General features: G+C 43.7%; 1 long non-coding RNA gene across 4 annotated transcripts in view; it reads right to left on the bottom strand.

Annotated features, from left to right (window-relative positions):
- Nucleotides 1–20820, bottom strand: part of LOC112676956 (uncharacterized) — a 93278-nt gene extending 72458 nt beyond the window's left edge. For all 4 annotated transcript variants that reach the window (XR_007406125.1, XR_007406124.1, XR_007406126.1 and 1 more), the window contains exons 1-14: nt 20669–20820; nt 19690–20002; nt 18275–18379; nt 18064–18168; nt 17120–17227; nt 16233–16340; nt 14883–16134; nt 14104–14209; nt 13903–14007; nt 10546–10652; nt 8869–9069; nt 8460–8564; nt 7725–7829; nt 6685–6791 (exon numbers count right to left, since the gene is read on the bottom strand). This is a non-coding gene — a long non-coding RNA (uncharacterized LOC112676956). The remainder of the gene's footprint in view (nt 1–6684; nt 6792–7724; nt 7830–8459; nt 8565–8868; nt 9070–10545; nt 10653–13902; nt 14008–14103; nt 14210–14882; nt 16135–16232; nt 16341–17119; nt 17228–18063; nt 18169–18274; nt 18380–19689; nt 20003–20668) is intronic.
- Nucleotides 20821–22187: the final 1367 nt, after the last annotated feature.

The following is a 22187-nucleotide window of genomic DNA, read 5'->3' as shown; positions in this document are numbered from 1 at the left end:
TCATGTTCTGTCTCCCTCCCTGATATTTCCCACTCGTTTTTTCTCCTTTCCCCTTTATTCCCTTTGACTATTTTTTATATTTCCCAAATGAATTAGACCATAGGATGTTTGTCCTCCTCCGACTGACTTATTTCACTCAGCATAATATCGTCCAGTTCCATCCACGTTGAAGCAAATGGTGGGTATTTGTCATTTCTAATGGCTGAGGAATATTTCATTGTATACATAGACCACATCTTCTTTATCCATCCATCTTTCGATGGACACCGAGGCTCCTTCCACAGGTTGGCTATTGTCGACATTGCTGCTATAAACATTGGGGTGCAGGCATCCCAGCATTTCACTGCTTCTGTATCTTTGGGGTCAATCCCCAGCAGTGCAATTGCTGGGTCGTAGGGAAGATCTGTTTTTCACTCTTTGAGGAACCCCACACAGTTTTCCAGAGTGGCTGCACCAGTTCACATTCCCACCAAGAGTTCAGGAGGGTTCCCCCTTTCTCCACATCCTATGATTTGTAGTCTCCTGCCTTGTTAATTTTCACCATTCTCACTGGTGTGAGGTGGTATCTCATTGTGGTTTTGATTTGTATTTCCCTGATGGCAAGTGATGCAGAGCATTTTCTCATGTGCATGTTGGCCATGTCTATGTATTCCTCTGTGAGATTTCTGTTCCTGTCTTTTGCCCATTTCATGATTGGATTGGTTGTTTCTTTGCTGTTGAGTTTAAGAAGTTCTTTATAGATCTTGGAAACTAGCCCTTTATCTGATATGTCATTTGCAAATATCTTCTCCCATTCTGTAGGTTGTCTTTTAGTTTTGTTGACTGTATCCTTTGCTGTGCAAAAGCTTCTTACCTTGATGAAGTCCCAATAGTTCACTTTTGCTTTTGTTTCTCTTGCCTTCGTGGATGTATCTTGCAAGAAGTCACAGTGGGCGAACTCAAAAATGGTGTTGCCCATGTTCTCCAGGGTTTTGATGGAATCTTGTCTCACATTTAGATCTTTCATCTGTTTTGAGTTTATCTTTGTGTATGGTGCAAGAGAGTGGTCTAGTTTTGTTCTTCTGCATGTGGATGTCCAATTTTCCCAGCAGCATTTATTGAAGAGACTGTCTTTTTTCCCAGTGGATAGTCTTTCCTACTTTGTCGAATATTAGTTGACCATAAAGTTGAGGGTCCACTTCTGGATTCTCTATTCTTTTCCATTGATCTATGTGACTGCTTTTGTGCCAGGACCACACTGACTTGATGACCACAGCTTTGTAGTACAACCTGGAATCTGGCATTGTGATGCCCCCAGCTATGGCTTTCTTTTTTAATATTCTCCTGGCTATTAGGGGTCTTTTCTGATGCAACACAAATCTGAAAATAATTTGTTCTAACTCTCTGAAGAAAGTCCATGGTATTTTGCTGGGATTGCATTAAACATGAAAATTGCCCTGGGTAACGTTGACATTTTCACAATATTAATACTTCCAATCCGTGAGCATGGAATATTTTTCCATCTCGTTGTGTCTTCCTCAAATTATTTTAGAAGTGGTCTGTAGTTTTTAGGGTGTGGATCCTTTATCTCTTTGGTTAGGTTTATTCCTAGGTATCTTATGCTTTTGGGTGCAATTGTAAATGGGATTGACTCCTTAATTTCTCTTTCTTCAGTCTCATTGTTAGCGTGTAGAAATGCCACTGACTTCTGGGCATTGATTGTGTATTCTGCCATGCTCCCAAATTGATGTATGAGTTCTAGCAATCTTGGGGTGGAGTCTCTTGGGTTTTCTGTGTAGAGTATCATGTCATCAGCAAAGAGGGAACGTTTGACTTCTTCTTTGCCAATTTGAATGCCTTTTATTTCTTTCTGTTGTCTGATTGCTGAGGCTAGGACTTCTAAGACTATGTCAAATAGCAGTGGTGAGAGTGGACATCCCTGTCTTCTTCCTGATCTAAGGGGAAAGGCTCCCTGTGCTTCCCCATTGAGAATGATATGTGCTGTGGGCTTTTCGTAGATGCCTTTTAAGATGTTGAGGAATATTCCCTCTATCCCCACAATCTGAAGAGTTTTGATCGGGAATGGATGCTGTATTTTGTCAAATGCTTTCTCTGAATCTATTGAGAGGATCATATGGTTCTTGTTTTTTGTCTTTCTGATATGATGAATCACATTGTTTTATGAGTGTTGAACCAGCCTTGCGTCCGGGGATACTTCCCTCTTGGTAATGGTGAATAATCTCCTTAATGTACTGTTGGATCCTATTAGCTAGTATCTTTTTTTTTTTTTTTTAGAAAGTTTGTTTGTTTTTTTTAATTTTTTAAAAATATTTATTTATTTATGATAGTCACAGAGAGAGAAAGAGAGAGAGGCAGAGACACAGGCAGAGGGAGAAGCAGGCTCCATGCACTGGGAGCCCGACGTGGGATTCGATCCCGGGTCTCCAGGATCGCGCCCTGGGCCAAAGGCAGGCGCCAAACCCCTGCGCCACCCAGGGATCCCTATTAGCTAGTATCTTGTTGCGAATTTTTGCGTCCATGTTCATCAGGAGTATGGGTCTATAACTCTCCGTTTCGGTGGGGTCTTTGTCTTGTTTTGGAATTAAGGTGATGCTGGCCTCGTAGAACGAGCTTGGATGTATTTCATTTCTATCTTTCTGAACAGCTTTAGTAGAATAGGTATGGGTTTTTTTTTTTTTTTTTTTGGTTTCTTCTTTAAACGTTGGAATAAATTCCCCAGGGAAGCCATCTGGCCCTGGACTTTTGTGTCTTGGGAGGTTTTTGATGACTGCTTCAATTTCCTCCCTGGCCTGTTCAGTTTTTCTATTTCTTCCAGTTCCAGTTTTGGTAGTTTGCGGCTTTCCAGAAATGCGTCCATTTCTTATAGATTGCTGAATTTATTGGCGTATAGCTTCTCATGTTTTTAAAATTGTTTGTATTTCCTTGGTGTTTGTAGTGATCTCTCCTTTCTCATTCATGATATTATTAATATGAGTCTTCTCGCTCTTCTTTTAATAGGGCTGGCTAATGGTTTATCTATCTTACTAATTCTTCAAAAGAACCAACTCCTGGTTTTGTTAATCTGTTCCATAGTTCTTCTGATATCTATTTCATTGAGTTCTGCTCGAATGTTAATTTGTCAAATCTCTTCTTCTGCTGGGTGTAGGATCTATTTGCTCTTTTTCATCTAGCTCCTTTAGGTGTAAGGTTAACTTCTGTATTTGAGTTCTTTCCAATTTGTGGATGGCTGCTTGCATTGAGATATATTTCCCCCAAGGACTGCTTTTGCTGTATCCCAAAGATTTTGAATGGTTTTATCTTCATTCTCATTAGTTTCCATGAATCTTTTTAATTCTTCCTTAATTACCTGGCTCACCCTTTCATCTTTTATCAGGATGGTCCTTAACCTCAACGTGTTTGAAGTACTTCCAAACTTCTTGTTGTGATTTAGTTCTAATTTCAAGGTATCATCCTCTGAGAATAAGCAGGGGATGATCCCAATCTTTTGGTATCGGTTCAGATCTGAGTTGTGATCCAGTATGTGGTCTATTCTGGAGAAAGTTCCATGTGCACTTGAGAAGAATGTGTATTCAGTTGCATTTGGATGTAAAGTTATGTAGTTATCTGTGAAATCCGTTTGGTCCAGTCTATCATTTCGAGCTCTCGTTTCTTTGACATGTACTTAGAAGACCTATTTAGTGTAGAAAGCGCTAGATTGAAGTCACCAAGTATAAGTGTATTATGATCTAAATATGTCTTAACTTTGGTTATTAATTGATTGATATATTTAGCAGCTCCCACATTCGGGGCATATATATTGAGGATTGTTAAGTCTTCTTGGATAGATCCTTTAAGTATGATACAGTGTCCCTCTTCATCTCTCACTACAGTCTTTGGGATAAATTTCAGTTTATCTGATATAAGGATGGCTACCCCTGCTTTCTTGTGAGGACCATATGATTGGTACGTGGTTCTCCAACCTTTTATTTTCAGGCTGTAGGTGTCCTTCTGTCTAAAATGAGTCTCTTGTAGACAGCAGATAGATGGGTCCTGCTTTTTTATCCAGTCTGAAACCCTGGGCCTCTGTATGGGGTCGTTAAGCCCATTCACGTTCAGTTACTATTGAAAGATATGAATTTAGTGTCATCATGATACCTATTCAGTCCCTGTTTTTGTGGATTGTTCCATTGGACTTCCTCTCCAAGAGGAATTTTAAGAGTCCCCCTTAAAATTTCTTGGAGAGCTGGTTTCCTGGTCACATATTCTTTCAGTTCCTGCCTATCTTGGAAGCTGTTTATCTCTCCTATTGTGAATGAGAGCCTTGGATAAAGTATTCTTGGCTGCATGTTCTTCTCATGTAGGACCCTGAATATATCCTGCCAACCCTTTCTGGCCTGCCTGGGTCTCTGTGGAGAGGTCTGCTGTTAATCTAATATTCATCCCCATAAAAGTTAGAGATTTCTTATCTCTTGCTGCTTTAAGGATCTTCTATTTATCTTTGGAATTTGCAAGCTTCACTATTAAATGTCGAGGTGTTGAGCGGTGTTTATTCATTTTAGGTGGGGGAAGGCCTGTGTTTTTAGTCCCAGCACAGCTTGGAAGTTAGGACCTGCAGGGAAGAGAGGAGCGACTATTTTTGAGGCCAACAAGTGGCTTTCCAGATGGATTTACCAGAAAAAAAAAGACATATTAGGTGGTTGGATCTGCAAGTGTCTGATTTGGATACTGTAGGTTTGGGTCTTTGGTTTTGTGTACTGGCTGGCCGGCAAGCTTGGGTCCCAAGACTCCGAAGGCAGCAGAAGAGGGCTGCAGGCTGTGTGCAGTGCCCCCGGGCTCTGCCCTGCATGGGGCTCCCTAGCATCCCCAGCATCCCTGCAGGGTGGTGGGAGCCACTGGGCTAGGAAGCCCCAGATAGCAGGAGCCCCTTCACCCCCAGCTTTCTGCTCAGTGTGCAGAGGGCATGTGGTGGGGCCAGTATCGGAGCCAGCTAGCCCACAAGCAGTCCTGTCTGCCCAAGGGACGCACACAACATCCTGTCCCCAGGCAGCTGCAGCCGCCCATGGGGTGCCTGGGGTCACAGGGATGCTCCTACGCTTCTTGAAGCAAAGGCGCCGTGATGACCACACTCAGCGGGGGCCTCCACACACACCCCCGGCCCCCAGGGGCCCAGGTCAGCGCCCCTCCCCTGGCAGGCCGTGGTGCGGGGAGGCACCTACATAGGTGATCTGGTAGTGCTTTTCCCTGGAATGCTGGAAGGCGGCTGTGTCACCAGGGAGCCGGTATCCTGTGCGCTGGTCACGTCGGCCGGCACCTGGGTACAGGTCCTGCGGAGGGCGAGGGGTCAGGCTGCGCCGGGGCCCATCGAGTCATGCGCATCGCACGCGGCCCATGCCAGGCTTTCGGTCGGGATGCAGCGTGTTCTTGTTTACCAGGCCGATGTCATGAGGAGTCAGAGGAGTTCAAAGGGCCAGGTAACTAATGCATCATCCTTGACCCCCTGCTTCGAAACCGACAGGTGCCTGCGTGCTCCACTGCCCAGGCCTTGGGCTCAGGTCACATCTCTGAGCCCATCAGTCTCCCTGCTCGACCCCCACCCTCCTCGCTAATGCTCCCTCGCTTCCACTCTGTCGAGTAAATAAACCAAATCTTTAAGAGAGAGAGACAGAGAGTGAGAGAGATGCCTGGGGGTGCTCAGGGTGTGACGCTGGGTCATGGGATTGAGTCCCCAACGGGTTCCCGCAGGGAGCCTGCTTCTCCCTCTGCCTGTGTCTCTGCCTCTCTCTGTCTCTCTCATGAATAAATAAAACCTTAAAAAAGAGAGTGAGCGAGTGAACGATGAGTGAAGGGGCCCATAGGAAATAATTCTTCTATGTTTTGAACGTATGCCCAATTACCTGCATGGAATCGAGCAAGAAAACGGGAGCAGTAGAGAGAACAGGCAGTCAGTGCCGCCTGTGTCGTGAACCCTTAGGTGGCATTCACATCATCACAGTCCCGGAGACAGTCATAATGATAAGGCACATCCCTGGAACCCCATTCCTCCAATAAACACAGTGTCAGGCCATGAAGAGGTCACGATTCCCCAATCCCTGGCAGATGGGGGAAAGGAGTTTCTGACCATGATCCTAAATAGCCTGTCTTTGGGGGGGAGATCCAGGAGTAGGAATAGTATCAGAGACATCAAAGAGCAAATGTTTTTCAATATTCAGTACAGGAGAGTGACATCAAAGAGGGAAACCAATGTTGCCTGAGCAGGTAACACCCAAAAGGGATATTAAGTACGTGAGTGGAATCCAGGTCTTTCTCTTCTGAATTCCAACAGTAATTTCTAGCCCTTTCTCTTACTACTAGTAGTCCCTTATGATTATGTGTCTTCTCTTTGTCATCTTGGTTTTAAGTTGTTTGAGAAAGGTTGGCTTTCTTTCTCCCTCGTATCTTGTAGATGTAAATGCAATGTTGCTCTAAGAATGCCCATTGCTTGCGTGGTGTAAGAATCCCACCAACCAGGAGGGAAGACAGACTGTGTACTGTTTGGGTTTTTTCTTTGTTTTTTAACTCAGGTGAATGGAATAGCATTGACAACTGAGAAGGTCAGGCTGAGATAAAGCACAAGCCAAGGAGGTTTCTGCAAAAGCCAGTGGCCTGGCCCTCGGAGGCCGCCCCTTAGACTTCTGCTGCCCCCTGCACTGGGTTCTCACTGCTCACCTCACTCTGGAGCTTGTGTGCATGAAGGGCCCATCCAGTTCCATGGTTTTCATAGTTGCAGCCACCTTGCCTCTGACGCTATCCATGTAGTCATGGTGGTAGATGGCCTGTGTCAGATAGAAGAGGGGTCAGCTGATTCTGATCACAGCAGCATCATTGGAAAGAAGCAAAGTAAATGGAAACCTAAGTCTCTCTTAAAGGAAGGAAGGAAGGAAGGAAGGAAGGAAGGAAGGAAGGAAGGAAGGAAGGAAGGGAGGGAGGGGAAGGGGAAGGGGAAGGGGAAGGGGAAGGGGAAGGGGAAGGGGAAGGGGAAGGGAAGTAGGTAGGTAGGTTTCCCTTTGCCTCAACAACTGATCCATCATTGTCTTGTCCACAGGCTCGCAAGTGGGCATGTGGACCCCACAGCATGAGAGAAGCAGAGGACATGGCTCAGCAAAGGGAGGGAACAGCGGCTATGGTACGGCTCTAAGTTTCAAAACAATGGGTTTTTACATTCTAACTCGCTGGTGGGATTTGATATTTACTTACTAATTTGCGGGCTTAGTTAAAAGAAAATAAAAGAGCAGCCGTGTGCTGGCTCTGCCCCCCAAGTCAGAGAGTGGATGTGGCATGGGGCCGAGGCTTGGGCACCGGGCCTTCCCAGACCACGGACGAGGGGCCCCACGAAACCCACACCGCTCACTGCACGGCCTGCCCCCTCCTCACCCTGCCATGACCAGCTCTAATTTTCCAGAGGGCTGACCAGCAAGATACAACTGCTGCTCTTGACACGAGGCCTCAAAAAACAACTTTTAAAGCAAAAAACTCTAAAACACTGAGTATTCCATAGAATTATAGCATTTCTACCTCCACCTTGGGAACTGATTGAACACACCAGGTTTTAGGAAATATGAGCAGAACCATAAGTACTATCTAGGACACTAACTCTGGTCTCCCAGTTAGCAAAAGCCACTTACTTTTTCTTTTTTTTTTTTTGCCACTTCTGTTTGAGTGGTGGCCCCATTTATTACTGTCCACACGACTTCCCCACGGGGACTTACATCACTCAGTTGTTTCCCACTTTTCACAGCCTGCACATAGACTTGTGTGTCTGTGACCAACTTGTAGCCATTCCTGGTCTTCTGTGTGTGAGATTTGTACTTGATCTGCCAAGAGGAATAAAAGAAGCCTGTGGTAGACCGTTTACGGTTCTAGAAATTGCTGCTTTCATGGAGGGTTTGGTTGCTTTTAACTCATGACATTTACTTTCATTAGCACATATTCAATCGACCAGGAGGCATTTGAATTTTAGGACAATCTGCATAATCGATGCTTATAGTCCTATGGAGCTTCTAGAGCCTTCTAGCAGGCTTGACAACTGCTCTTCTAGGAACATTTACGCATTTTTACTGAAACCTTTATTACAGTGTTAATTTGCTTAGCAAATTCTCTCTTTATAAATAGGTCCTGTCTATAGCGTCACAAACACCTCACAAGTGAGATTTCCCTAATAGGAGAATCATGTGCTTGATAGATCTGAAATAGTCCAAATGTAGAGAGAGGTTCCAGGGAAGGACAACAGGACAGCTCGACCGTGTTGTTGAATAGAGAGCTACGCGCATTCCAAGAAACAGCCGTTCCCTGCTCCTTAGCATTCTTCTCCAGATCAGCCATCCTCAACACCATTTAAGACATAGCTGGTCTGTGACAATGTACATAACTCCCCCTTTGACTTAGACTACGTAGAAAAGGAAATACACTTTAAAAAAAAAAACCATAAGATAGGGCAAACTCACATGGTTACATAGAACATAAGCATGCTTGGCATGAAGAATTTCAGGAATGTCCGAGATGTAGCATCCAATGCCCTTTAGCCAGTTGAGGTCATCCTTGTATACAATCTAAAGATTGCGGTGGATAGAGGGAATTAGAAAAAAGAAACTGACCGTAACTCAAACACCAAAAACACAGACACCCAGTGGGCCTGGGAGGACTTTATCGAATGACATTCGAAAGGTGTTATGCAATGAGGCTGTGGGTGCCGTGAAAACACTGGCACACAGAGCCCTGCTTCCAGGGACAGACCCATGGGTACAGAGGACAGCAACGCTGGAAGAAGGCCAGGGTACATGCAGGTGGGTCTGCTTCCCCTCAGGATGGGCATGTGGAGCCAGCACGGGGGACCTTCACAAGCAGTGGGCTTACGTTGCTGTAGATCTGATCTGTGACTTTCCTGATGTGGCTGTTGACTTGCAAGTCAGGGTGGCAAATCCACTCACAGAGGTGTAGGCAGTAATCAATCTCACTGCCTTTCTTCTGAGATTCCTTAGCAGTAACCATCTCCACCATGTCAGGCACGATGTGGATTCTCATCTTGTTCTTTTCATAAACTGATTTATATAGGCGCTGGGAAGATAAAATAACATGCCAATTATGTAGGAAATTGTGCAAGGTCTCAAGGCAATCTGGTTCTTAAATCCTTCTTATACACCAGAGAAGTCGAGGTAAAGAATGTATGGCAATCAGGTGGGATCTGGTAAATATTAAATTAATTCCGTATACTGTCTAACAAAGTCTTTTACTAAATACGCATCTCTAGGCCAGAAGGCATTGAAAAATTTTATTGGACCACTAGCATTTAAACGAATGGAATAGAATTGAAAAGATCAGAGTGTATTGCCTTTAGTTTGGCAGTACATAGTCTTCTGTCATATGTCAGAAGGAAGTCACATAAACGTCAGCTGTGTGTGTGTGTGTGTGTGTGTGTGTGTGTGTGTACTTGATACAACATTCTCACTGGTAAAAAACAGGGTTTGAGAAATACTGATCTAAAATGCTATGTAAGGGACGCCTGGGTGGCTCAGCAGTTGAGCATCTGCCTTCGGCTCAGGGTGTGATCCTGGGATCTGGGATCGAGTCCCACATCGGGCTCCTTGTGGGGAGTCTGCTTCTCCTTCTGCCTGTGTCTCTGTCTCTCATGAATAAATAAAATCTTTAAAAAATAAAATAAAATAAAATGCTATGTAAAAGGTTCACAATTAAGAGGTAAAAGTCTCTAAAGGAGGTTAACTTCTGAAAGAGAACTAGCTTCTTAGGACTGCAATGAAGGTTATAGGTAATTTTACAATAAAAGGCTTTATTTAAGAACATTCTGGGCATAAAGGGTTGAAGTTCATAAACTTTTTTTAAATATATTTTTTATTTATTTATGATAGTCATACAGAGAGAGAGAGAGAGGCAGAGACACAGGCAGAGGGAGAAGCAGGCTCCATGCACCGGGAGCCCGACGTGGGATTCGATCCCGGGTCTCCAGGATCGCGCCCTGGGCCAAAGGCAGGCGCCAAACCGCTGCGCCACCCAGGGATCCCCGAAGTTCATAAACCTTAATACGATATCTAGATAGCTCATTGTAATTTTAGATTTTCTTTTACAATATACACAAACATATAATATATAAAACACATGTGGATGGAACTGGAGGGGATTATGCTGAGTGGAATAAGTCAATCAGAGAAGGACAAACATTATATGGTCTCATTCATTTGGGAAATATAAATAATAGTGAAAGGGAATTAAAGGGAAGGGAGAAGAAATGGGTAGGAAATATCAGAAAGGGAGATAGAGCATGAAGACTCCTAACACTGGGGGTGGTGGAAGGGGAGGAGGGCGGGGGGTGGGGGTGAATGGGTGGCGGGCACTGAGGGGGGCACTTGACAGGATAACCACTGGGTGCTATTCTGTATGTTGGCAAATTGAACACCAATAAAAAATAAATTCATTAATAAATAAATAAAACACATGAATCAGTAGAAAAATTCTAGGAGCGGAGAACTGGGGAAGGTAGAGGGTGGGTGAGAGGCCATCACAATGCACTTGACTTACATTGCTAGCCAGATGCTTCTGGTTCTTAGCATGCATCAGGGACATGGTACTGGTAGGCAGGATGTAGCTGGTGGCTTCACTCCATCCCAAGCTTCCTTGTACAGGTTCTACAGGGGTTATAAACCATTTTGTGAGTACAGAAAATGCACTCTGGTTGGATCTTTAGAAGGGGATTTTTCCTGTATCTTTTTTCAGACACTGCTTAACAACCCCTGATCTTCATACTCAGCAGGACCCAAGTCCCCCTCAGTAAATAATGGGTTTAATGCTGTGACCATAATTTTATGGTCCATTATTCTGTTCTCTTCCATAGTAATTATTTCAGTTTGGCAGTTATCATGGAGCACTGCATCTTGACAACAGTGGTGAATGTATGAATATGCATTTGTACAGCTATAGTACTGTAGGCCACAAAGAGTGACATTTTACTGTATGGAAACGAAAACAAAGTTTTTGACGCTGTGTTCCTTTGCTCTAGGTCTAGGAATTCCTGAAGGGTGAAAACCACTAACTTAAAATCTATTTATCCTATCTTACATTTTTGTAGCTAGTGGGAGCTCAAGAAAGATTTCCACTCCTAGGTATTTATTTACTCAAGAAAACAAAAATTACATATGCACAAAAACCTATACTCAAATGTATATAGCAGCTTTATTCATAATTGTCACAAACTAGATACAAATCCAGGTGTCCTTGGACTGTGAATGAATAAATTGTGGTATATTCATACAATGGAATATCACACTCTGCAATAAATCCAATAAACTACTGGTTTTTACAGCAATGTGTAGAGTACACATGTGGATTTTACTAAGACAAAGAAACAGACCTGACGGCTGCAGACTTCATAATCCCATTTGCAGGACATTCTGGAAAAGGTTTTTCAAAGTTTGTTTCTTTAAAAATAGGTCCAGAAAATGCTTCTATGGGTCTCAAAGAAGGAAAAGGAAGAGGGTAATTTTGAGGTGATAGATTTTCTGTGGCTTCACTGGGGTGAATACATGACTTTGCATTTGTTGAAAGCCATAGTCCAGAGGCACCTGGGTGGCTCAGTGGGTTAAGCATCTGCCTTCAGCTCAGGTCAAGATGAGCTTGGAGAACGCTGCTCAGAGGGAAGTCTGCTTCTCCCTCTTCCTCTGCCCCTCTTCCTGCTCATGCTCTCTCTCTCTCTCTCAAATCAATAAAATCTTGTTTTAAAAAACATCCTGTAGTACTATATACTACAAAGAGTGATTTACTGTGTGTAAATTAAAACAGAATCAAGCTGAATGGGGAAGAGGACGCCAATGGAATAGAAATCATAACAAATAAACCTAACTGTGTTACAAATGCATAACAAGACTATGCTGAAGGAAGTGAGTTAGAAAACAATTTAGTTTATTTTTGAAAATGGTATTTTGACTCATTAAGCTATAGACAAAAATAACCAAATAAGATACTGTAGTTACTACATTTGTTTCTCACAGGAATATGGGTTAGCAATTCTCAAAACTATGTGCCGATAAAAGTTGAACAAATAGGAGCGCCTGGGGGGCTCAGGGGTGAGTGTCTGGCTTCAGCCCAGGGCGTGACCCTGGGGTCCTGGGATCGAGTCCCGCATTGAGCTCTCCTCAAGAAGCCTGCTTCTCCCTCTGCCTGTGTCTCTGCCTCTCTCTGTCTCATGAATAAATAAATACAACCTTTAAAAAAGTTGAACAAATAAGCAAACATGTCATAGGTAATGAGGGCCAGGCTTTCTAGGAAAAAAAAAAGCCACAAGTTGGAAAAATAAAAGATAGAAGTCTAAAGTCTGTAGTGTTGAATGATCTAGGAAGCATCAATAGGAACTCATGGTTCAAAGCACACATATAATTAGACAAATATAGAAATAAATACTGATATGTATGCATATAGAGGTTAGTATCCATAATATATTTCTAAGCTCTGTCCATAGAAGGGTCCCAGCAGCAGTGAGCACGCCTAGTGCTGAGATTTTTGCCTTTGAAATGCCAATCCTTAATACATAAATCAGGGCTCCTTGGAGAGGGGGTATCTGGAGCAGGTAAATACAAGATGAACATCTTGTGGTGCCAGAATGTAAGGAAGCACTCAAAAACAATGACAGAGTATGTTAAGTTCTTATAGGAGCCACCCTGAAAGGCACCCAATGGGGAAAGGTGAAATGATTTGAGCAACAAAATAAATAGCAGTATTAGACTACATCACGTAGAAGAAATTAAATATCCATGAGTTCAGATATAATTACTTACTGATACAAGTAAAAAAAAAAAAACCCAAATGGTAGGAAGAAAGAGTGGTTTCTTACCGAAGAATTCCAATTGATAAATGTAGGAGGGATGAAAAAAAAAAAACAGAAAATCACCAATAGGCATATTTTATACTAAAAGTTGTTTCAGGCAAGACCCATCAATAGATGGTAAAATACATGAGAGAACATTTGAAGAGAAACAGGCTATCTGCAAAGTCCCAAAATATCTCCCTCCATGATATGTATTAACAACAAAGGGAAAAATCACGACATTACAGTAGAGAAGCTCAGCAGCCAGCCACCTAACCAAGTCACCACGTTCAACATCACCAGTTACCGGCATCACGTCCCACCTGCCATGATGCCGGAGAGAAGCTTTTGTGTTAAACTCGCCAAAAATGGACTGTCTTGATCTAATCATAAGAAGACATCATATAAAACCAAATGGAGGGGCATTCCACAAAATAACCGGAAAGTATTCCTCAAAAGTGTTACAATCAGAAAAAGACAAGGGAAAACTGAGAAATGATCAGATTGAAGAAAGCTAATGAGTCATATGAATTAAATGCAAAATGGGATGACAGGCTGGCGCCTGACATAGAAAAGCACATTAGTGGAAAAACCCTGGTGAAATCTGGATGAAGTCTGTAAGTTACACTGCAACAAGGTTAATTTAGTTTCCATGATTGTATTACAGACAAAACTATGCTGGAATTCTCTGGACTCTTTCTGCAAGTTTTCTGGAAACCTAAAAGAGTTTCAAAATAAAGTTTTAAAAAGTTTGTTGAATTAACCAATTCAGAGGAGACAAAAAAAAAGTGTCTTTGTAGGCTGTACGCCCCTTGTCCCTGGAGAAGCCAGGGAAGGACAAGTCCAGGGTGAGGGTAGCCTAGTTTCAACAGTGCTCACCTGCAATAAGGAAGGAGCTCCCAAATCTGTGCCAATGCACAGCATGGTGTGATATTCCACTTCGGGCTCAATGAATTGTCACTAGGACTACTGAGGAGATAAAATAGGAAACTGGAAGTGCCTGAAAAAACCTGGGCGGTAAGGTGCTTATCCCAACTATTCCGTTATTGTCTCCGGGGAAGAAGAGAAAAATAACTCACTCTGCTGTAAAGATTCTTCAGGTTCTTGGTTCTGTCATAATCCACTGTTTCTAGGACTGTTGCATCTTTGTCCTTAATCTGATGATAATTTTCTTTACATTTCACCTACACACAAAAAAGATGGGTTATTCTTTTCTGCTGTTCAAAAATACAGAAGGACAGGAATGGCTTGTGTCGGGAGAGAAGTCCAAGAAGACGCACCTCACTGGCATTAATGCCACTTTGAAGAGCAGTCACCTAAAGTGGTGTATCTGTGACCAGGTTCTAATTCTGCAGATTTTCTTTACCTGCTGCCATGTACCCGTATCTGTAAAGAAAAACCAGGCACCGGAAATGGTAAAATACACGTCTGCCATCAGCATGAGCAGTTTGTGCCAACTTAGATGAGCCTTTACTTCATTCTGGGTTCCTGCTTTAATACTAACAGAGACACAGTCGTTCTGTGTTCCTGCCAACTTTGTAGGGTTGTCAAAACCTGGCTCTTTGCCAGATCCTCTTCACCATTTTGTTGCCTTTTCCATGCATGCACCCCCATCCCTGAGTGCCTCAACCGTCCGTGAACCTGCCCTAGGAGAGCTAAACCATATCCTGGGGACATTTTCCAAATATCTACTTTTTTACTTCAGAACTTACCTCCCAAAGGTCAAAGCATGCATTTGCATTCTACTCTCTGCAGGCTAACCTAAGCAACTTCTGTATAGATGCTTGAGGGTGGTTCACTCTGAAACACCTCACGGGAAACGTTCTGGGTAAACCTCAAATGCTTAAACCCCTGGAGAGACCAAAACCGAGAAGGTCCCACACCAGAGCAGGTCACCAGGAGAGGCTGTATCAGGCAGGGGCCTCTGGTTTCTGTGGCTCACGTACTGTTAGAGCAGCTTTCTCTAACCCGGGCACAGGGCTGGCCTGGTTGTCACCCCACTGAAAGCACCACGATTTCACTAATCCACAGAGAGCCAGTCCTTCTGGGAAGATCTCACCTGACTCTGGAGATCACAGGATTTCTTGGCCTGGAGGATCTGAGGCATATCCCAAATGTAGCATCCCATGCCTTTCAGCCGATTCAAGTCATCCTTATACACGTTCTGCAGGAAAGAAGGGATGATGAGAGGTGACAGGTACTAACTGAATTTACAATCGGGCATTTTGATAATTTCCCATCAGCCATTGGCTGTGCTGAGTGCTTAGCAGTCATAGGGTGGGCCCCGCACCAGCTGGAGGGCTTTCCCGCTCTGACCTAAAGAAGCCTAGGAGGAGAGGAAGAGCTAAAGTTTTGTCTGGAGTAAAAAACAGGTTAAATATTTAACACAGGGGTCACATGGCTCAGAGGGGATTCTCACACCAAAAAGTGGTTATGCGTGCCACTGTGCTTTAAAAAGCAGTACAATTTATGAATACGGGGACAAGTGGAGCATAGGGGGCCAAGACACGGTTGAGTGAAGGTGTAACTAAGTCAAGCTGCAGAAAGGGCATCGTATATTGCTCAGGATGTCCTGCATGCTGTGGGCCCGAATTACGCCGGGTTCTTCTGGGAGAGACATCCACTGGTGGAAGTAGTGTTGGTACTCTAGGTCACGGAGGATGTACTGACAGTGTTTGGCCAGCACGTGATTCATCATATCGATGGGGATGTGCACATTTGCTTTGGTATCCGCATAATCTCTTCTGTAGTTCAATTAAGCCCCCTTTTTTTAAAGACAAAAAGAAGGATTAAAATGTTAATTATTCAGATCCATCTCTCTCGGGGTCTTATCCCTAGTATAGATCAGTACCTTTAGGATGAACAAAGGCTAAAGAAGATACTTTTTAAATAGATTCTTCATTCCCAATGTCCCTTCCTTTCAAAACACAGGGGTAAGTAGTCACCTTGTTGCTTTCTCCTTTTTCCAAACACAGGTACTTCACTGTGGGTTTGGAAGTGCAGAAGGGAAGGAAAGGGAGGAAAGCCCATAGTTACCAATGGTAACTGGCAGGGGTGGGGATGAATCTCAGGGAAGGAATGACTCCTTCCTCACCACCCCATGCCTCTCTCAACCGAAGAACGGTTCACAAACAGACCCCCTAATAGCACCCTCCAGGGTACAAATCCTCCGTCACAGTGAGCTTTGCTTTGCTTACTGCACTCCTCGTCTTTTGGAAATCCAGGCACTGGACCACACCAGGGAACTCACTGATTTCTTTTCCAGCCAGGTAGTGGCCCTTCTGCTTCTCATATGTCTCTTTGTATTTAAGCTGTGAAGTAGGCACAACTTAGTTGAGAATCTCTGGGATTTTTGGACCAGCTCCCCAGAGAAGACTCTTAAATGCACGGAGGAAAAACCACCACTGACCTCGCTGTTCACATAGTTGGCATGCTTAGCTCCCACGATGGGAATGTAGCGCCTATGCAAGGTGCAGCCGTAAGCGTTGGTCCCTTCTCAAGCCCCTTTGTACAGTATCTGGAACAAAGGAATATGTGTCAGCAAGTTTGCAGTCAACTTCCTTCAGGTATTGCTAAAAAGAAAATGGTAAAACCAAGGTAAAATATTTATGTTTAAAGGCCAAGAGCCCTTACTGCGTCTACCTAAGAGTATGGGAGAATCTTCTATCTTACTGCAGATTGAATCTACAAACACCAGGGTGTTCTAGGACATCTATAACAGAGAATAACTGTATTTAAAGTTATGGTAAAAGTGGAAATACATTTTCACATAGGTAGAGAATCACCAAAGACTGCTTCCCATTGGGCATACACACAGACACAGGGCACGCGCGCACACACACACACATCATCCTTAAATCAGCTGAATTAAATTAGTCTTCCGTCTGTTGGCTGGAGATATTTATACATGACTGCCAGAGAGGGACTGGCCTTTCCTCTCTTTTCCCTGTTAGTGGGTGTTCAGTCCTCTGCGCACCTACAGCTGGTATAGCACCTGCTACCTTATTATCTATTTGCCTGTCCATCTCCCTCATTGGCATGGGCTCCTGAGGGGCTTCTCTTACTGAGTGTTAGCCCCGTAGCACTTCCTCCAATGCCTGGCCCATTACTGGAGCTCAAAAAGAAAAATACCAGCTGAATAAATGCTACTTCTAATAAACAACAGCAGTTATTTCTAAGAAGATTAAATGCAATGATAGGTCTTTTAAGTTCAGTTGTTCACAAAATCAGCCAAGAAGATGAATTAAGAGCTTAAAATTAAGAACTGAGTTGTAAATCAAATAAAATAGAACTTACAGTACTGTAGAGTTTTCTCATGTCTTTGGAGTGGGTGATATATGGTGTATCTGGAGAAAATAGATACTTGCCCTTCAATACTTTATTAAATGTTTCTTTATGTTTTACCTAACAAGAGAAAACAAGACAAAACCAATCCACATCTTTGGTCAATATAAATGCATATTTAAAGTTTCATAGTTTCGGGGCAGCCCGGGTGGCTCAGCGGTTTAGTGCCACCTTCAGGCCAGGGCATGATCCTGGAGACCCGGGATCGAGTCCGGCATCGGGCTCCCTGCGTGGAGCCTGCTTCTCCCTCTGCCTGTGTCTCTGCCTCTCTCTGTGTATCTCTCATGAATAAATAAAATCTTTAAAAAAAATAAAAAAATAAAGTTTCATAGTTTCTACCCAAAAAGATAATAACCAGTCTACATTTGGAGATTTAAAACAAACTAATTGGTTAGATTTCAGTTCATTTTGCCTAATACAATAATTTGGACAAGAATATGGATGCTTTTTAAAAGAAGAAATGGGTAGGAAATATCAGAAAGGGAGACAGAACATGAAAGACTCCTAACTCTGGGAAACAAACTAGGGGTGGTGGAAGGGGAGGAGGGCAGGGGTTGGGGGTGACTGGGTGACAGGTACTGAGGTGGGCACTTGATGGGATGAGCAATGGGTGTTATTCTGTATGTTGGCAAGTTGAACACCAATAAAAAATAAATTTATTATTTAAAAAAATAAAAAAAATAAAACCTGCATTCTCACTCTGAAAAAAAAATGTTCGTACAGTACATCTCTTACTAGGGACTTTAAAGACATGCCCACCAGAGATGATCTTCTAGTTTCCTGCCCCACTGTCCATTTTCTTACAAGCAGTTACCTGGAGGTGAGCAAATGCAGTCAATGACACACAATGAACTCCCCAGTCCATGCACACATCACTATACACAAAGAAAACTTACATCACTTTGACTGACTGAGTTAATCTTCACCAAAACAATCTCTGGAGGATCCACCACACTTGTGAAGTTAGGACAGTTGTCGAGATCAGCCTTCTTGTATTTTATCTGCAAGGAAACAGAGATGATTAAGACTGGTCTCCTTCCAGTGGGTACCTGCCCCCACATGACAGGCAAGGCGGCCAGGCATTAGGTAAGAACAGGGTTTGTGTACCTGATTCACCATTTCCTGGTTCTTCGTAACCCTCACGTAGTCCACAGAGTCCACGGGTATCCAGACAATGCCACAGAGCCACTCCAGGTCAGCCTTGTAGACATCCTGAGAGCAGGAAGAGAGATACAACGCAGGCATAAATGACTCAGGCACAGGATTCCAGACTGTAGGTCTGAAGCAACTTTTTCAGGAGCTTTTTAAGGATTTCCCTCTAGTGACTGTCATCTCTTGATGCAATCATGATTTCACCTGTTCACCAGAGAGGTATCCTGTGAGCCTATTATTATGAGCAAAGTACTGTACTAGGTGCTTTCAGAGATAAGTACAAAGGAATCTGGTGTGAAGAGAAGTCCTTTATAAGTGGAGAGTGTAACAGCAAGAACACTCAAGGGCTATGGGAGCTACGGGCAGGGAGCCATTGTATCTAGCATTGAGTCCAAGGAAGGGTTTTACCAGGGAGGGTGGGTTTTTAGAAGGATTTATATTTAATTACTTGGTACGTGGGAAATTTAGACTAACTACACAAAGGAAGTGATACAACTAAATGCTCCTGTATGGTAGAGTAGGGGACACATGCCCCTGGCCAGGCCTAGCTCTCCCCCTCCCCACCCCACATCAACCACAATGGAGCTGCTGATCTGGTTAAATGTCCATGACCATCGTTCTGCTGCAGCAACAGGGAGGTGGCAAGTTCAAGCTCACCACCTGGTGGCAGGCAGCCTCTGATTTCCTGTTTCCAAAGTGGTAATGAGAAGACCAGGTGGGTTAGCTCCAGGGTATGTCTGAGCATCAGGTCGATGCATGGAGTTTCTGTTCCTTAGGAACTGCTGGTGGCAGCTACACGTCTGGGCTCAGGCCTCACTGCAAGGTGGCCTAGGTCATGTATTCTCTTCCCTACCCTCACCCAAAGCTCTGTGCAAGCAGATTCTGGGCCCTCAGGTAGTTTATCAGGATTTTGTTTCTCTTTTGCTTTGATTCTTTGCAAGCAAGTCCTACATCAACACCTGAAGAAGAGACGCTTGGCAAAGGGCATACCCAGGTCTTTGCCTACACTAACTACAACCCCCATTTACTCTCCATTCTCACCCCAAGCCATTTATTATTTTAAATCAGCTGATAATCTCCCAGGCCAATGTGAGATGTTGGTGATGTCAAAGATGATGCAAAAACAAAAAAAACAACCAATGAAAAAAATTGGCTTTGAACGATACTCGGAAATAAGTCGTCAAAAAGGCAAAGCTGTCAATCACTGCTCCTGGTCTTTCTCTACAAAAGATTCAGCCTCAGTTCCCTTCTGGGAACAAATTCAGTATTTATGGCTCAAAGTTTCAAAGCCCGGTGCTTCCAGAGTACTGCCTGTAACTCTCTGAGTACACCATACATTCCTAGGTCATTAAGAAACAAAAATTACTTACATTGCTCTGTAGGTCAGAGGCCTTCCTTGCCTGGATAATGTCATTTTGGTCAGGATGACACATCCATTGGTGCAGGTAATTACGGTAATCAATATCACTGACGAGGTCCTGCCCATGCTTGGCAGCCAACACCGACACCATATCAGCGGCTATATATTGATCTTGGCCTTTGTTTTATGGTAGTCCTCTCTGTATAGTCTGTCATTCTGAATCTGGCCTGTGCGCTCAAACCAAACCAGTTTAGGATCATCTCTCATCGTCGAACACCAACATAATGACCTCTTTGTTTTACATGTTCAGCTTTGTAGTTCAGCTGGTGGGAGAAAAAAAAATAGAGATTCCATCGGTTGTGACAAGCTCTCAAGGAAAAGGGGAGCTTGAAACATCAGCACACACAACCCCTCAGCCTTTTGTCACCTGCCTCCCCGAGAATAAAGAACAAAAAGCACTGACATAATAAATATGAAGAAATACCGATTTAAAAGTAGGAAAAATACATTCGTTTTCTAATTCTGCCTATGTTTTATTGGAAAGCTTAGAGATTTTAAGGAAGTGAGGGAATAGAAGAGAGTAAACACTCAGACCATAGCTTTTAAAGAAGCCAACAAAACAAACACTCTCAAAGCCCAGAGAGGACCAGAAGGGTAGAGGACTCCAAACATCCCCAGGCCTCCTAGCTCCAGGAGCCCCCAGCGTGCGCTCCTAGAAGGATAAATGACCTCGCTCTGAATGTCACCAGAGTGATGGTCGTGAACAAATGGTACACGTCTGGAGGCAAAATGTAACCCGTAGCCCGTAGCTTTTTGTTTCTCCCAGCCTTCCTTGTAGAGATAGTAAAAGACAGAGAGCCACAACAGAGCTTAACCTAAGGAGTCAGAAGGGCACTGGTCATGTGCATACATCTCCCCACCGTTACATTCCGGTCCTCGGTTCCCCCTCCCCCGCCCAGGAGTATCAGGCATCTGGCTGAAACCCATACCTGGTCCAGCATCTGGGCTGTCTCCTGGGCAGTGTGCAGCAAGGGGGTCTCGGTGAGGGTGTACTGTGATTTGGCATCATTCCAATCTTTCTGGTATTTACTCTGGAATTGAGAAGCCAGAGGTTTAACATACTTGATATTAAGAAATCATAATGTTGCTCGGGAAAATGCTAGCATCATCTCATGATTACAGTCTGTGTCTCAGACAATGACTGCACGCTGAGCTAAAGTAGGTGAAAATCGGGATCCCTGGGTGGCGCAGCGGTTTGGTGCCTGCCTTTGGCTCGGGGCACGATCCTGGAGGCCTGGGATCGAATCCCACGTCGGGCTCCCTGCATGGAGCCTGCTTCTCCCTCTGCCTGTGTATCTGCCTCTCTGTCTCTCTCTGTGTAACTATCACGAATAAATAAATAAAATCTTTAAAAAAAAATAAAGTAGGTGAAAATCTTTGGAAATGACATTTCATGATCGGGTAATTTTAGAATGACAGGTACTCACATCATTTAGGATCTCACCGCTTTGTTTTGCAGTCTCGTAATCAGCTCTATCATCCACGGGAGTAAAGTTGAGAGTTTCTATTTTTGGGCGGTATTTTTTCTATTGGAAAGAAAATATCTTTCCTCTCAGGCAGGACAAAGACACACTAGATTTAAGGGTCTTTCTCTACTAGAAGCACAGAGAGCCATATCTGAACGGCACCCTTCGAGACAATTTGACCTTTTTCTTACCATTTTATTTTATTTTATTTTATTTTATTTTTTAATTTTTTATTGGTGTTCAATTTACTAACATACAGAATAACCCCCAGTGCCCGACACCCATTCACTCCCACCCCGCGCCCTTCTCCCCTTCTACCACCCCTAGTTCGTTTCCCAGAGTTAGCAGTCTTTACGTTCTGTCTCCCTTTCTGATATTTCCCACACATTTCTTCTCCCTTCCCTTATATTCCCTTTCACTATTATTTATATTCCCCAAATGAATGAGAACATATAATGTTTGTCCTTCTCCGACTGACTTACTTCACTCAGCATAATACCCTCCAGTTCCATCCACGTTGAAGCAAATGGTGGGTATTTGTCATTTCTAATAGCTGAGTAATATTCCATTGTATACATAAACCACATCTTCTTTATCCATTCATCTTTCGTTGGACACCGAGGCTCCTTCTACAGTTTGGCTATCGTGGCCATTGCTGCTATAAACATCGGGGTGCAGGTGTCCCGGCGTTTCACTGCATCTGTATCTTTGGGGTAAATCCCCAACAGTGCAATTGCTGGGTCGTAGGGCAGGTCTATTTTTAACTCTTTGAGGAACCTCCACACAGCTTTCCAGAGTGGCTGCACCAGTTCACATTCCCACCAACAGTGTATGAGGGTTCCCTTTTCTCCGCATCCTCTCCAACATTTGTGGTTTCCTGCCTTGTTAATGTTCCCCATTCTCATTGGTGTGAGGTGGTATCTCATTGTGGTTTTGATTTGTATTTCCCTGATGGCAAGTGATGCAGAGCAGTTTCTCATGT

Source organism: Canis lupus, chromosome 26 (assembly GCF_003254725.2).
Source record: "Canis lupus dingo isolate Sandy chromosome 26, ASM325472v2, whole genome shotgun sequence".
NCBI lineage: Eukaryota > Metazoa > Chordata > Mammalia > Carnivora > Canidae > Canis > Canis lupus.
The sequence above is the reverse complement of the archived record's forward strand: the minus strand, read 5'-3'. Positions and strand labels throughout refer to the sequence as shown.